Genomic DNA, 13,567 nt, shown 5'->3' on the forward strand with positions numbered 1-13,567 from the left:
AGCGCGCACCTGGGTGAATGCCTGAGGCCGAGCTGCCTGTGGGAGGGAGGCTGATGGCTTTGATGTGGGCGCGCATCGTGAACTGTCGGAAATCCGCTGGTTTAGCCTCTGGTTTAGCCCCAATAGTCTCGTCCTATTATCCCTTGCAGGATTAATAGGACGAGCCCTAAAAAGGAGTGATTGAGGCCTAAATAGGATTTATTGAAACTATGACATTAGTATTCTTTGCCACGTTATCATCCTTGCACACAAAAACTATTTTTCATAACTTGGAACCAATGGGCATTTTAGATTTTTCAGGTTTGGGTTGATAGCTTAAGTCACTGCAATACCCGTTGTTGCCAATTTTTTTTAAGTATGCATGGGGGAGGGGATTTTGTTTGTCCAGAGGTATAAGTACCTCTCACCAAATGCTGCAGGCTGCTTTGCGTTTTATTCCTCCTCTGTTGTTTGCTTACATTACAATGCACGAGGGACAAACTTTCAACTCGAGTTGTCTAAATGATGAGACATTACTTTCTTTATCTCATAGATGTATTTTATTTTATGCAGAAAGAAATCGTTTTATCTGCGTTTTTTACTGCAGCAAGATGTTTTTCATTGTTGTAGTTAGGACTCAAAATAACAAGCAAGACCAATTGGCTTTGCCAATACTTGCTTGGCTGGCCTCATATCTCTTAGTGTCATCTGACTGTTAGTTCAGTTTACACCATTCTTAGAAAAACTAATCAAGAACGCCCTATGCTGCCCTATGACGTTGCCCGGTGCGTGGTACGTGAGGAGATGCTTGAACGGCTAGTTCTGTATTTCAGTTATTTCTGTTACATAGCCAAATTTATTTGAGCTCAGATCTGGTTATATTGTGCAGAACTAGTTTGAATCTCAGGAGGGCCGCATTGTCCATAAAAGAAGAGTACCATTGTGAAGGACAGTGGCACCTGTAATCAAGCTGCAATTCACAGCATTACAAAGTGACGTCTACAGTAGGAAGGCCAGCCTGATTCTGTCTTGGTTTTTAAGTCTGGCTGCAGAATTCAATGCCATGGCTGTACCTTTTAATGACTGCCTTGAAGAACAGTGCATCCTTTGTATGGGATGTCTTGCTTGTAGTTATACATAAACGTGAGTTTGTCTGAACAGTTTTCTAAGTATTGCAGAGGCTTGGCTCATCCACTTTATTCCTGAATCCGTTCAGCACGTCAGGTCCTACACTAGAGTTTTTAGAACATGTGATCTTGGAGCCAGAAAGCATGATTTTTAGTTTGATTGACGATAACATCGATGCTGCAAGATTCCAGAGGTGTGAGAAATTCAGGGTGGTGGTAGACCTCTGTAAATAACCCTTTGAAATGTATTTTAAAAAATAACTATTGTCGAACTTGTTGGAGTTTGACTTCCCAACTTTCCGACGCACCCCAGCATGATCCGAATTTTAAGAGGTTATGGGTAAATTATGCATTCTTCAAGTAAGGTTGGCCCAGAAGATTAGCAAACAGTCTCCCCTATCCGAATCACTGCCAACTTTCCAGCATAATTTGGCAGAAATATTCATTTTTCATGAGCAAAAACAAAGGGTGCCTAAGATCCATGTCCCATGTACATAAGTCAAGCATAATAAACCAAGCATTTGCAATGAAATAGGTCTCGCATTAATTAAGTTTGAGCTATTGGCATTGCGAAATACTGCAACACCAATTGCAACAAAAGTCTATAAATTGGAGGCCAAAAAAGTGTATTTATTTTTGTAGCAATGGTTGCATTCTGCGCTTTAGAAGCATATGTTTAAAAGTAAAGTGTGCCATACTGCGATTGCTACAATAGTTAATTGTGGATGCATTAACAATTGATGTGTGCACTGATGGCTGGTGGAAGTGTGCACTGCAGGCTGGTGGTGTGTGTGCCTAGTGGAAGCGTGCACTGATAGCTGGTCGTGTGTGTGCCTGGTGAAAGCGTGCACTGACTGCTGGTGGTGTGTATGTGCCTGGTGAAAGCGTGCACTGACGGCTGGTGGTGTGTGTGTGCCTGGTGAAAGCGTGCACTGATGTCTGGTGGTGTATGCCTGGTGGAAGCGTGCACTGACTGCTGTTGGTGTTTGTGCCTGGTGAAAGCGTGCACTGACGGCTGGTGATGTTTGTGCTCGGTGAAAGCGTGCACTGACGGCTGGTGGTGTCTGTGCCTGGTGAAAGTGTGCTCTGACGGTGTGGTTGTGTGTGTGTGGTTGTGTGTGTGTGGGTGTGGTTGTGTGGGTGTGTGGTTTGAGTGTGTAGAGTGTGTGTGGGTATGTATAGTATGTGTGGTTGTTGTTGTGTGTGTTGAGGGGTAGCGTGTGTGTAGTTGTGTGTGTGTGTGTCGTTATGTGTGGTTGTGTGTGTGTGTGGTTGTGGTTGTGGTTGTGTGTGTGGTTGTGGTGTGGTTCTGTTCAACAGAGGGCACCAGAACACTGCTGCAGGCCTTATTTTCAGCATGCAGGTGATCAAACTATAAGCCACAGCACACATAGAAATCCTAATTCGGCAGTACAGTGAGTGCCGGGCAGTTTCATGATTTGTCTAAATGAGAAATTGGCCAGCTTATGCTACTTTCCGTACAACATGCTGTGTGTATACTCGAGTGGGGCATTAATACCCATTGTAACTACATTTTTGAGGATATACATTGCCTTTTATGACATTAAACATTTGAACAACCGTTTGTAAAAAAAATAATATATAAATATAAACATTAAAAAAGAAACGGTCATAAGCATGAGAAGATACTTCTGTTCACTATTTTGCTTTCAAGAGGGGTTGGTAATGTAAGGGCTCACTGTTGGCATCAGGTGTTAAATGCAGGCTACTAGGTGCAATCAAGGCAAGGCTAACTCAGCCATTTATCCTTTTGAGGTCGATAACTGGGTTTTCTAAAATTGGTTAACAGTAACCCCTGTTGTTTACAGCACTTAGGAACGGTAAAAAAACTGCAGTTTGAAGCAGTTTTAAACAAACGTTATTCTGTTCCTTGAGACGTCTTCAAATGATTGAAGGCTGATGAAGTATTTCTGAAGGTGCCTTGCAGGCGACGGTAGAGCTTCATCTTTTTTAGGTCGAGGACTGCGATGCACTGCGTAGCAGTGTGGGCGGAGCTCCGAGATTTAATGTTTCTAAGTTAGGGGGCTTGAACCCGCCCCTCTTCTCCATTGGCTGGCTTCCTAAACGAAGGCCAGCCATTGAAGGAGAGGGGCGTCACTCGGTTCAAGCCCCGTCTTTTTCGGATTCGGGGGCATTTTTTAAGCTTCTTTCTTGTTTTCTTTCTCTCTTCTTCCCATTGGCTGGAATTTTACCTTCCAGCCAATGGGAAGAGGAGAGAACGAAAACCACGCTCCGAATCTGAAAAAGACAATGCTTTCTCCGAGCCATATCTGAATGACCTCGGAGAAACATGGTGGTGTGGAGCGCTCCTCTCTTGCTTTCCGATCTCCGGAAGGCGAGAAAGGAGCGCTCCACACCACCATGTTTCTCCGAGGTCATTCAGAAATGGCTCGGAGAAACGCCTGTTTTTTGGAAACTAGAAAAACATCACTTTGCGCTGCTTTATATTTAGCTGCCCCTGCAGCACCGCTTTCCACTTTATAAAACAATTGTCAAAAGCAAAATTAGCATGTTTCTGAGTCTTAAATTTGTCAGTGAAAGGGGCCTCCGTATACATCTTTTACAGAAACAGGTAGCACTAGTAAGGCCTCTATTGCAGGGCATTCTAATCCGATTAAATATGGTCTCTCTCACTCGTCAATGCATGTACCCCATTCTAAAAGGGCGGTCGCGGTAACTAGCCAGGAGCATGGAGAGAGAAAGGAGACTAGATCCCAAGCGAAGCCCGAGGTCCGCACACGTGCGTGTGGTTTTCTCTTTGGGCTGTGTTCGTAGCATTGGGCTCCTCTTCCGAGGGCCCTCCTGCAGCCATGCCGACCGGCGACTACGAGTGGGTGGAAGACTGCGGAGTATTTCTTTTCATGGGGAGAGGCGGTTGAGTGGAGCTCCGTGTCTTACCCCATCCCTCTCTTTTACAGCTCGAAGCCCAGCTGGGCAGACCAAGTGGAAGAAGAGGGCGAGGATGGAGAGTCCGGGAGCCTTCCACTGCTCGCTTCCACTGAACTACCCAGCTCACCGGGTGAGTGCCAGGGGCGCGCACGTTAACATACGGGCCTTCAGAGAGTGACAGGGTGTCCTGAATACATTAAAGCGGGAACTATGCAACTGAGGACGGTGACACGAGGGATAGGGCCCTTAGGAAGAGACGTGGGACAGCGATCGGGACTTTTGTGACTTACTTGAGTAGGATTAGTTTGTCATATTAACGTGCAGAGAAGGGTGGCCAGCCATCCTTCATTTTGAAGGTTTGTCCACAAGTCGTGGTTCCTTTTAACGCAGCCCGTATAGAGGTACTGCTGGACATCTATAGTCCCCTATTGTGGTCCGTCATACTTTTTACCCTAGTAAAGACAAGCAACTCCCTTTTACAGACCGTTTCCCTGTATATTGCGCCATTGATTAGGTCATTTCGCGGCACACTTGCTTTTTTGCAGGAACTTACTTTAGTGACATTTAATAGTTATATCTTTATAAAAAGTATTCTGGAGGGGAAAAAACATGGTGTGTGCTCTCCTAGTCACAGCAGCATAAGGCTCCTCCTTTTACCGACACCACGGTGTTTAAAAGAAACAAAATTAATGCAGGGGCTCACCTAATGGAACTGTGGACAGGGGGTTGAGTGTGGGGCGGCTAGGTTTTTAAGTTTTTTCAAGCTGTATATGGAAGACATCTGCATGTATTGTAAAAATGTCTGTGAGAAGTGGACTAGAGAGAATTGTCTCAACAATTCTACCAGGCAATAATATATGTCTGACACCCTCTGTTCAGGCATACATGAAGTCAACGTCTGGGCTCGATGGGGCTCCCAACTCTATCTGAAACATCCAGACAGTGATTTGGCAACTCTTTAACGATGCTGGAAGTTGATTCACCGAATTCCTGAGTTAAATAAATGGCAACATCCTAATAAATACATACACCGCATTTGTACTTGCGGCCAATTTCTTTGGGGCGGAGTAAAAAAAAATGCCCACAATCGCAGGCTATTCAGCCGATGCCGGGACCTCCACAGTTCCAAAGTTGGCAGATCTGGCCATTTGGCCACACCTTCTTTGATGGCCCCTACTGTTACCTCTGCTAACTTTTATTAAAGTTTGTTGCATGAGGGATGCTCACTGACAGTTTGAATTAATGCAAGTTTTACATTGCACAAGGCACTTATAACTGGCTAAAACTCATGTTGCTTTAGTTGTACAACACATTACAGGCTAAATACGGAAACAGAGTGTAGCTGTCATTGTAGTTAAGAAAGTGTGTTACTTAATGCTGCAGAAATGGCTAACGCAGGGCTTGTATCCTGCAGTTTACTAGTAGCTGAAGGCATTCTTAATCTTCTTATTCCTTCTGGGCTTCAATTAAAAGTCCTGGAGCTGTGTGGTAGTCTAGCTCGGCCGAGGTCCTCCAGACTTCTGAGGTGTTTTCTCCCCAGGATCTATGTATACTTGGTGAAGTACTCTGTTCCAAAATCCCCCATCCAGTATTTCTGGGAGTCCTCAGTATAAAAATCTGTAGAGCGTCTCCACTTATCCAACCGCTACATAAATAAGTTTTGCAGGTGTAGTAAGATCACTTCCGCGACACCACGTCTTTTTAGGTCTGAGGAGGTGGTGGTGGTTGCCCCCCAAATACCGGAGATCCAGCCTGTGAGGAAGGGGCTTCGTTGAACTCACGCCCCTCAAACCATTTTATTGGAGGAGGTGGCTTTCCAAAGTACCCAAGTATTGTCTTCGTCCTGTCTCTGAAATTGTAGAAATGTGCACAGCCAGCTACTCTCATAGTGGTACTGAACCGTAAATTTGTGGCAGTAGGAGCTATGCATCCTGAATAGCTCATGTGTGTGTCTGTGGCTGTGTGTGTGGGTGGCTCTGTGTGTGTGGCTCTGTGTGTGTGTGAGGCTCTGTGTGTGTGTGGCTCGCTGTGTGTGTGTGTGTGTGTGTGTGTCTGTGTGTGTGTGTGTGGCTCGCTGTGTGTGTGGCTCGTTGTGTGTGTGTGTGGGGTGCTCGCTGTGTGTGTTTGGGGGGCTTGCTGTGTGTGTGTGGGGCTGTGTGTGTGTGTGGGGCTCTCTGTGTGTGGGGCTCTCTGTATGTGTGTGTGGGGCTCTGTGTGTGTGTGTGGGGGGCTCTGTGTGTGTGTGTGTGTGGGGGGGGCTCTGTGTGTGTGTGGGTGTGTGTGGGTGTGGGTGTGTGTGTGTGTGTGTGTGTGTGTGTGTGTGTGTGTGTATGTCTGAGTGTGTGTGTGCGTGTGCGTGTGTGTGTGTGTGTGTGTGTGGGTGGGTCTGTGCCCGTGAATACTCTCTACTACTCTCTAATGCTAACCTATTGCCATTGTAAATGACAATACCATTTATTTATGTTTTAAAAAAAGAAAAGAAAAAAAATGTCATGAGCAATGCCAATAGCTCTACCTTTAATAATGCCGAGACCATTGCATTGTAAATGCTTGTTTCCTTGGCAGGTGAAGTTCGCAGAGGTCACTCTTGAGGAATAGAATACCTGATCTTACTGCAAGAGTAGAATTGATGCCCTGCATTCAGTGTGCTGCAAACTCTTCACTGCTAAAGCAGGCCTGCAGCAAAGCAGTCATGTAAAAGAGGTTGGGGTCGCAGCTAAAAATTAACTTGTTAATTGTACACTTTCTGGACACTTGATAGCTTTTCAAGTGCATGAGATAATAGAACACTTCCCAAGAGAGAAAGTTTAACATGTGCCTATCTAGAGGTACAGTTTTCTTTCCTTTTGTTTTTAATTAAAAACGAATCAGTCAAACCTTTAAAATGACACTTTATACTCAGGAACCTCTGAATTTGTAATGAAAGGGAGTGGACAAATAGCCAACCAAGCTTTAAAAAGGGAAACGCACTGTAATGTACTTTCGAGCTGCCAGACTGACCTTCCAGCGCCACGGACACTTCTTTGGTAGTTAATGAGGCCAGTTCCTTTGGCGTGCCCAAAACATCAAAGCGGCCGAAAGGGGAGAAAGGAGGGGTGAGTGCAATCCAAGGTGACAATCCAGCAGTGTGTAGGGCAAACAGGGCACAAAGTGGAAGTGATATTATCTGGGATTCTTTGCTGTAGGACTGTATTGTAATTGCATTAAAATACACTTTCCTTCCCTGATAACACATTGAAGTGAATCGGCAGATGGATAGCACGTTAAAATGTAGGGGGAGTGTGCTTGGTTAGAAGCATGCTGAATGAAGTGCCGCCCACATTCAAATCACTTTTGTGTTGTGCAAGGGTGACCAGATTGGTGCTCTTTTCATTCACATTGCAGATGCATGTATCGGTGGGAAGAGAAGAAAAGTGTAGAAAGCAGGCACTTTACATTAACTTGATTGCTAGGCAAGATTGAGAGGGTATCAATTAAGTCCATTTAATAAATAGCGTAGATTTTCAATAAAAAAAATTCAACCAGTTCGAGGCATATGGGCTGCAGATGGTACATTATGAATAGATCGCCATCTGGTGTTGGGCTCGGATGATTGCACTTTGTTTTTCTCTTGGAGAGTCTTTTGTATCTTGGTGACTGCTCCTTTGGTTGGTAGTGCGCATGGGCATCGGCTCCATCCTTAGATTGTTTTTTTCCGCCATCGGGTTCGGATGAGGATTGAGACGCTCCAGATCGACTTCGAAAAGAAGTGACTTATCGGGCGTATTTCCTTTCCAATTCGACGGTATTGTTATCGAACGCGATTTCATTCCCATTACGGCGCGTTTCGACTCTAACATCGAAGAAAAAACTTTGATCTACGTCGACGAACAGGAGGCCTTTCTCGACGTAGTCAAGCCCGGAGTCCTTGGAAAGGACTCCATTCAAGAAATGTCCAACGTGTGGTGCTAAGTTCCCACACAAGGACCTACACGAGGTGTGCAACCTCTGCCTATCGCCTGAACACGAATCCAGGGACTGCGAAGCCTGCGCAGCATTCTCCTCCAAGTCGACGATAAGAAATCGTCGAGCTCGAAGACACGAGGTTTCCAGAATGCAGTCGGAGGCGATCCCGGAGCTGTTCGGAGACCAGCAACTTGATGAAGAAGATGATCATGAGGATCAGTCGGGGTCGGAAGGGGACGAGTCGGATGTCGAAGAACTCGACGTGCAACAAACCGTGAGTGACGACGTCCCCTTATCAAAAAACCGACCCCGTGTGGTAACGACCCCGCCTTTGAGCCCGGTCAAACCGCAGAAAAAAGTTTCCGACGCCCCGCCTTCGGGCCCGGCAACGAAACCGAAACTGAAACCGAAACACTCGGTCTCCCACCATGTCGGATCCGAGAAGAGGTCGACATCGACTTCGACGCCGAAGCTCCATGCAAGGGAAAGCTCGGCATCGAAACATTCCATGTCGAAACAGAAACATGATTCGACGTCGAAGACTCACTCGACACCGAAAAAATCAGAATCGAGCAAACACTCGGTGACGAAAACACCGAACATTGACGATCGAAAACAAAGGCACCTTTCGGAACCGAAGGCTTCGGTACCGACACAGGAGCAGCAGACAGATCCCAAACAAAAGATTTTGTTTATCGATCCACAAACTGGCAAAGTAGTGACGAAGAAGAGGAAGAATGAACAGATAGAAGACAAATCTCTTCCTTCAAAAAAGAGAACACTGGATACAAATACAACTCCTCCTACTTCTCCCCGACCTAAAGTCACACCCTCTTCTCCTATTCCTCACACCTAGCCAAATATTCCTGCACCTTCTACACCAAGACCATCTACACCTCAGTCTGATGTAGACAGTGATACAGGGGAGGGAGAACCTCAAGGGGATGATGACACTATCCCACATGAGGATGACCCATGGGAAAATTATAACGCAGGGTCAGATGATAACGACCCAGAGTTATATCCCTCAAAGCCTTCACCACCTGATGATAACACAGGGTTTGTACAGCTCATTAATAGGGCAGCAAAATATCATAAGGTAGATCTACATACAGAACCTCAAATAGAGGACTTCCTATTAGAGACACTACCTAATGCACAAAGAACATCAGGTACTCTACCTATGCTGAAGGGTCTTCTCAGTCACACAGAAGAAATATTCAAAGACCCAGTGAGGGCTAGGGTGTTAAACCCAAGAATTGATAAAAAATATAAGGCGGCTCCAAAGGATCCAATATTTATCAAAGGGCAGGTACCTCTGGACTTGCTTGTAGTTTCAAACGCTCGTAAAAGAGCGAACTCATTATCTACAGGAGAGGCCCCTCCACCTGATAAAGAGTCAAAATTAATAGATGCATCAGGCAAGAGAGTAGCATCACAAGCGGCAAATAGCTGGCGTATAGCCAATACACAGGCGCTACTTGCACGTTACGACAGGGCACATTATGATGAATTAGAAAAACTCATCACACATCTCCCCAAAGAACATCAGAAGAGGGCAGATAGGTTAATACAGGAAGGAAAGATAATAACTAACACTTCCATTAAGTGCGCCCTAGACGCAGCAGACACTGCAGCAAGATCCATCAACACCAGTGTCATGTTAAGGAGACATGCATGGCTTAGAATCTCAGGGTTCAAACAAGAAGTACAAACATCCTTATTGAACCAACCCTTTGATCACAAAACACTTTTTGGCTCAAGCACAGATGAGACCTTAGAAAAGATGAAGAAAGATACAGAAACGGCTAAGTCAATGGGAGCATTGCAACAGCCAACACAAAGGGGTTCCTTTCGTAGATCCACCTATAGAGGAGCCTCAAAAAATACAGGAACAAATCAGCAATCCACCTCTTTCACACCTACGTCACCCAAAGGTAATTCAAGAGGTAGTTACAGAGGTAACAACAACAAGGGTAGAGGCCGCGGAAATAATAACATCCGCAACTCCTCAACCCCAAAACAGTGACTTAATACAACTTCCCCTGGACCACATAACACCGGTCGGGGGACGTCTATCACAGTTCCTACCTGTCTGGGAAAACATCACATCAGACAAGTGGGTGAGACAAATTATCCAACATGGTTATTGCCTAGAACTCACAGCTACCCCACCAAACATCCCCCCAAACAGCGTCCAATGAGTCAAGATCATCTGACCTTGTTAAAAGAAGAAGTACTAGCACTGCTACAAAAACATGCAATAGAGAAGGTTCCAAAGCATCAACAAGGGACAGGAGTATACTCTCTATACTTCCTAATCCCCAAAAAAGATGGGTCTCTAAGACCAATCTTAGACCTCAGACCTCTCAATGCATACATAAATTCGGAACATTTCCACATGGTCACGCTCCAACAGGTACTTCCTTTACTGAAGAAAGGGGACTTTCTTTCTACACTGGATCTAAAAGACGCTTACTTTCATATCCCAATTCACAAAGCCCACAGGAAATACCTAAGGTTTGTAGTGGAAGGACAACATTGTCAATTCAAAGTCCTTCCGTTCGGGGTCACAACGGCACCAAGAGTGTTCACAAAATGCTTAGCTGTGGTGGCAGCACACCTAAGAAGACAACAAATACATGTCTTCCCCTACTTGGACGATTGGTTAATAAAGGCCAAGCCACAAGAAGAATGTCTTCACAACACACAGAAGACGATTCAATTGCTGCACCACCTAGGGTTTACGGTGAACTACAAAAAATCACACCTGCAACCAAACAAAATTCAGCAATATCTGGGGGCTACTATAGACACAGAAAGAGCCATAGCATATCCCAATCCAATCAGGATACAAACAATGGTCGGGTTAATACAAAGATTTCAACCACAACACTCACTACCAGCACGAGTGTTTATGCAGCTGTTAGGCATGATGTCCTCCTGCATACTGCTAATACCACATGCCAGACTACAAATGCGTCCACTACAGGAGTGTCTAGCGACACAGTGGAATCAGGCTCAAGGTCAGATTACAGATCTGGTGTTGGTAGACGACCGTACGCATCGCTCTCTGAAGTGGTGGAACACAACAAACATTTCCAAGGGACGGTCGTTCCTAGAACCGATTCCACAAGTGATAATAACAGCGGACGCATCGCTCTCCGGATGGGGAGCGCATATGGACAAATACACAGTGCAGGGGAAGTGGAGTGTGCAGCAAAAGAAACTGCACATCAATTACTTGGAACTATTGGCAGTATTTCTAGCACTAAAAGCTTTCCAAATGCAAATAACAAACAAGGCAGTCCTGATCAGAACAGACAACATGACTGCAATGTATTATATTCAAAAACAGGGGGGGACACACTCTCTCCACCTATCCAAACTAGCCCAGGACATTTGGAGATGGGCCATTCCTCAAAAGATCTATCTGTTAGCAGAACACCTACCAGGAGTTCAAAATCAGATAGCAGACATCCTAAGCAGAGAGTCAGAACAAGTACACGAATGGGAGCTGCACGACCAAATACTGCAGCCATTCTTCCAAAGATGGGGGCAACCAGAGATAGATCTGTTTGCCAATCATCAGAACGCAAAATGCCAAAACTTCGCATCCAGGTACCCACACCACCGGTCCCAGGGCAATGCACTATGGATAAATTGGTCCAACAGATTTGCTTACGCTTTTCCCCCTCTCCCACTAATTCCGTTAGTGGTTCAGAAACTGCAGCAGCACTCAATGACAATGATACTAGTGGCACCCACGTGGGCAAGACAGCCGTGGTTCACCACGCTACTACAACTCTCACAGGTGCCTCATCAAAAGCTAAGATTATTACCCATGCACCTTACAGAGAACCATGGAGAAATAATACACCCAGATCCCAAACAATTGAACCTAGCGATCTGGCTCCTGAGGTCATAGAGTTTGGATATTTAGATTTACCACCAGAATGTATGGAAATCATTAAACAAGCAAGGCGTCCTACCACCAGAGCATGCTATGCAGCAAAATGGAAGAGGTTTGCTATACACTGTAACAGTAGGCACATCAACCCTCTGGACGCATCCACTAAACAGATCATTTGCTATTTACTACACTTGCAGCAATGTAACTTAGCATATACCTCTATCAGGGTTCATCTCGCAGCTATAGCGGCATACCTACAAAACAGGCAACATCTTTCCCTGTTTAAAGTACCAGCAATTAAAGCTTTCATGGAGGGACTCAAAAGAGTCATTCCACCAAGACGACCACCTTCCCCAGTCTGGAATCTCAACATAGTACTTACCAGACTAATGGGACCACCATTTGAACCTATGCATAGGTGTGAAATACAATTCCTCACATGGAAGGTGGCCTTCCTCATAGCTATCACGTCACTTAGAAGAGTAAGTGAGTTACAAGCTTTTACGATTCAAGAACCATTCATGCAGTTACACCAAAACAAAGTGGTTCTTAGAACAAACCCAAAATTCTTACCAAAAGTAATTTCTGCATTCCACATCAATCAGTCAGTGGAATTACCGGTCTTCTTTCCAAAACCACAGACGGTAGCGGAAAGGGCCCTACATACATTAGATGTCAGAAGGGCAATATTGTACTATATAGAAAGAACACAAACTTTCAGAAAGACAAAACAGCTATTTGTTGCGTTTTCTCCTACACATAAGGGCAATCCCATCTCTAAAGCGGGCATTGCCAGATGGATTGTAAAATGTATTCAAATATGCTACTTTAAAAGCAAAGAGAACATTAACTGTTCCTCCTAGAGCTCACTCTACACATAAACTAGGAGCATCTATGGCATTCTTGGGGAACACTCCACTAGATGACATATGCAAAGCAGCTACCTGGGTTACACCGCACACCTTCACAAAGCACTATTGTGTAGATGTACACACAACACAACAAGCTAGGGTGGGACAAGCTGTATTAAAGACTTTATTTCAAACAGTTGCAACAGACACGGGTGACCACCGCTAGGGAGAGAACTGCTGTATAGTCTATTCATAATGTACCATCTGCAGCCCATATGCCTCGAACGGAATATGCTACTTACCAGTATGCATCTGTTCTTGGCATAGAGGGCTGCAGAGTGGTACATGCCCTCCCAGCCTCCCCGGAAACCTGTGTCTGTTCCAACATTATCTTATTTAGATACACTTACATGGGCATTCCTATCTGTATTCTATCATACTACTCCATCTAACCCTACTATGGCAAAACAATCTAAGGATGGAGCCAATGCCCATGCGCACTACCAACCAAAGGAGGAGTCACCAAGATACAAAAGACTCTCCAAGAGAAAAACAAAGTGCAATCATCCGAGCCCAACACCAGATGGCGATCTATTCATAATGTACCCCTCTGCAGCCCTCTATGCCAAGAACAGATGCATACTGGTAAGTAGCATATTCCATACAGGTTTGCAAAGTTAAGGTAAGAATTGTATCTGACATGTCTGTTTCGAATGGCTTCTAAACTTGCCAGAGCTTGTGACTCAAAAGTTAAACGTATATTGGAACAGTATTACCAACTGAGCTTCGAGTAGCTCTTTTCACCTTTGAATAGAATCGAGGCTATTTGCAACTAGCTGCAG

The 13,567-nt window shown here is 45.0% G+C and overlaps 1 protein-coding gene across 11 annotated transcripts in view; it reads left to right on the forward strand.

Annotated features, from left to right (window-relative positions):
- LOC147697229 (F-box-like/WD repeat-containing protein TBL1X) overlaps positions 1-13,567 on the forward strand; it is a 929,968-nt gene that overhangs the window by 396,177 nt on the left and 520,224 nt on the right. The window contains exon 1 of one of the 11 annotated variants that reach the window (XM_086934321.1): positions 4,051-4,146. The exons of the other annotated variants lie outside the window; for them this stretch is intronic. The gene's annotated coding sequence lies outside the window, so the exon portion shown is untranslated. Of the gene's footprint in view, positions 1-4,050; positions 4,147-13,567 lie in introns of those variants that run through there. 11 annotated transcript variants of the gene reach the window in all.

Source organism: Lissotriton vulgaris, chromosome 8, assembly GCF_964263255.1.
Source record: "Lissotriton vulgaris chromosome 8, aLisVul1.2, whole genome shotgun sequence".
NCBI lineage: Eukaryota > Metazoa > Chordata > Amphibia > Caudata > Salamandridae > Lissotriton > Lissotriton vulgaris.